A 3717-nucleotide genomic window follows, 5' to 3' on the forward strand; every position below is an offset into this window, starting at 1 on the left:
GAGAGAGAGAGAGAGAGAGAGAGAGAGAGAGAGAGAGAGAGAGAGAGAGAGAGAGAGAGAGAGAGAGAGAGAGAGAGGAGAGAGAAGAGAGAGAGAGAGGAGAGAGAAGAGAGAGAGAGAGGAGAGAGAAGAGAGAGAGAGAGAGAGAGAGAGAGAGAGAGAGAGAGAGAGAGAGAGAGAGAGAGAGAGAGAGAGAAGAGAGAGAGAGAGAGAGAGAAGAGAGAGAGAGAGAAGAGAGAGAGAGAGAAGAGAGAGAGAAGAGAGAGAGAGGGATGAGACAGAGAGAGAAGATAGAGAGAGAGAAGAGAAAGAGAAAGAGAGAAAAAGAGAGAGAAAAGAGATAAGAGAAAGAGAAAGAGAAAGAGAGAGAGAGAGAGAGAGAGAGAGAGAGAGAGAGAGAGAGAGAGAGAGAGAGAGAGAGAGAGAGAGAGAGAGAGAGAGAGAGAGAGAGAGAGAGCGAGAGAATGGAGCGCTTTTGAGGGATTTATGGGCTGTGGGAAGGAAGGGGGGAAGGGAGGCGGGAGTAGGGAAAGGAAATCAAGGCCAGTCTGAGGTTTCTAGGTATGTTTACCGCTTTGACGATCCGCTGACCCCACGCACCCAGGCCTAACGGGGGTGGAGGGTGATGCGGGGGGGAGGGGGGTTAGTCTCCTTCAGTGTGGGGGTGATGGTTGCTCTCCCTGGGTGTGGAAACTGGTATAGATATAGACACTTAGAAGTAGATTTAGCTGTAGAAGCTGCAGAGAGAGAGAGAGAGAGAGAGAGAGAGAGAGAGAGAGAGAGAGAGAGAGAGAGAGAGAGAGAGAGAGAGAGAGAGAGAGAGAGAGAGAGAGAGAGAGAGAGAGTGAGAGAGAGAGAGAGAGAGAGAGAGAGAGAGAGAGAGAGAGAGAGAGAGAGAGAGAGAGAGAGAGAGAGAGAGAGAGAGAGAGAGGGGGGGGGGGGGGGGAATGGCACACGCGAAAAGTGTAACGCTTGACTTGTTAATTCTGTGACAACATCTGTTCCACAGCGTTAGGAGAGGAACTCACATATCCCGAACGCGCATGTGTTCGATGGTGACTAAATCCGGGTTACAAAGGCTGCCTACGTATAACCACGAGCGCGGATATCAAATGAAGGAGGACAAACAAAACAAATCCATCTAAAATTATTTTTAAAAATCATCCCTCCAAAATGATTAAGATTAAAGAAATAAAAATTATTTATTTTCCAAAAGAATAAAGAAAACTGAATGAAACAGAGCACAGTCTTTAAGATCCGATCTTGACGGGAAAAAAGAAAAAAGGGAGAAAATGCTGAAAAAAATCCGTGTTTTAACGCTGTGACGAATGCCTGAAAAGGTCATAGCGAGTCAAATATCAACAATGATTTGGTGCAATCTCTTTTCTCGGCTATCGCTTCCCGTTATTCCAATATCCTTTCGGAAAATTGAATGTGATGATTTGATTGTGTGTGTGTGTGTGTGTATGTGTGTGTTTACGTAAGCGTTTATGGGCCGATATGTTGATAGAGAGAGAGAGAGAGAGAGGGAGAGAGAGGGAGGGAGGGACAGAGAGATAGAGAGAGAGAGAGAGAGAGAGAGAGAGAGAGAGAGAGAGAGAGAGAGAGAGAGAGAGAGAGAGAGAGAGAGAGAGAGAGAGAGAGAGAGAGAGAGAGAGAGAGAGAGAGAGAGAGAGAGAGAGAGAGAGAGAGAGAGAGAGAGAGAGAGAGAGAGAGAGAGAGAGAGAGAGGGGGGGCAAAAAATAAAACAAAACAAAAAAAACAAAAAACATCGAGACAAAAAAAAAAAAAAAAAAAGAAGCCAGAGAAAAAGAAAAGAAAAAGAGGTAAAGAGAAACCTACTTACAACCTCCCAACCCCCTCTCCCCGCCAAAAACAACAACAAAATTCAAAAACAGCCTGAGACTGAAGACCAGTCTCTCTGCTCGCCCATCAAAGAGTGACTCCATGTACACGCCACAGCATAATCAGTGCGCTTTCAACTCCAGATTACCCATCTTGTCTAATGATGACATGCGCAACTAATTAAACACATGTGCTACTGAATGGTTAATTACAGGCCGCGGTTTGGGTTAGAGCGCATGTGTACAGATGTTTTTGCGCGTGCTCTCTGACACCCTAGATCGACGCCGGTGTGGGGAAACGCATCTGTTGCTCGTAAAATGAGCAGCTGTGAAATTGCTGTTTCATATTTGCAGTTCTTTTTTTTATTAATAGTTATTCCTGTTAAGCTATATATAGTATATCTTATTTATTACGGCTATATCCACTGATGGAGTAAGGGAGATGGATATATAGATGGATATATGGGTAGGTGGATAGATAGATAGACAGATATATAAAGATAGAAAGAGAAAGAGAAAAAGAAAGAGAGAAAGAGAAAGAGAGAGAGAGAGAGAGAGAGAGAGAGAGAGAGAGAGAGAGAGAGAGAGAGAGAGAGAGAGAGAGAGAGAGAGAGAGAGAGAGAGAGAGAGAGAGAGAGAGAGAAAGACGAGGCAGAGGGAGAGAAACAGAAAGAAAGAAAAAGGAAGATACAAAATGAAACAGAGAGAGACATTATTAATGACGGCAGCTGATGGCAGTTAGTGTTCAGTAATCATATAAGCAGAGTAATTAGACATGTTATTAATGGAATTAGTCGTGATTAGAGTTATTTGTAGTCTTTTTACTGGTAGAGGAGAGAGTGACCATATGAACTTTTAATTATGTTTAATTTTTAGGGATTCGCAATTACAGACACGTTTGAAATAATTATAGTAATTAACCGATGTTTGGCTGGATATATTAAGGCTAAACATGTTGGTACATAATTTGGTATGTGCGTGTGTGTGTATATACGTGTATGTGCGTGTGTGTGTGTAATGTGTGCTTGCGCGCGTGTGTGTATGTGTGTGTGTATGTGTGTGTGTGTGTGTATGTGTGTGTGTGTGTGTGTGTGTGTGTGTGTGTGTGTGTGTGTGTGTGTGTGTGTGTGTGTGTGTGTGTGTGTGTGTGTGTGTGTGTGTGTGTTCTAATTATGTGTGTGTGTGTTTGTGTATGTGTGTGTGTGTGTGTATGTGTGTGTGTGTGTGTGTGTGTGTGTGTGTGTGTGTGTGTGTGTGTGTGTGTGTGTGTGTGTGTGTGTGTGTGTGTGTGTGTGTGTGTGCGTGTGTGTGTGCGTGTGCGTGTGCGTGTGCGTGTGCGTGTGGGTGTGGGTGTGGGTGTGCGTGTGCGTGTGCGTGTGCGTGTGCGTGTGCGTGTGCGTGCGTGTGCGTGTATGTGCGTGTATGTTAGTGTGTGTGTGTGTGTGTTAGTGTATGAGTGTGTAAGTGTATGAGTGTGTAAGTGTATGAGTGTGTAAGTGTATGAGTGTGTAAGTGTGTGTGTGCGAACATGTGTCTATGTATGTGTGTGAGAGAGACAAATATAGAGAAAAAGAGAAAGATACGGAATAAACAGATAAGGATAAACAGGAATATGCAATCAAAGTATCCATAAACAAAATAAGTAACATGTCACACACACATGCATACATACATACATACATACATACATACATATATACACACACGCACGCACACGCACACGCACACGCACGCACACGCACGCACGCACACACACACACACACACACACACACACACACACACACACACACACACACACACACACACACATACACACACACACACACACACACACAATTTGAATTTCCGCGGGGCCCTCACTTCTTTCTCTG

At 44.2% G+C, this 3717-nt stretch overlaps 1 protein-coding gene across 9 annotated transcripts in view; it reads right to left on the reverse strand.

Moving 5' to 3' along the window:
• The window catches only part of LOC125041704 (ecdysone-induced protein 74EF-like), a 412339-nt gene that overhangs the window by 172497 nt on the left and 236125 nt on the right, over positions 1–3717 (reverse strand). The gene's annotated exons all lie outside the window — the stretch shown is intronic.

The sequence above is a fragment of the Penaeus chinensis genome, chromosome 31 (assembly GCF_019202785.1).
Source record: "Penaeus chinensis breed Huanghai No. 1 chromosome 31, ASM1920278v2, whole genome shotgun sequence".
Taxonomy (NCBI): domain Eukaryota; kingdom Metazoa; phylum Arthropoda; class Malacostraca; order Decapoda; family Penaeidae; genus Penaeus; species Penaeus chinensis.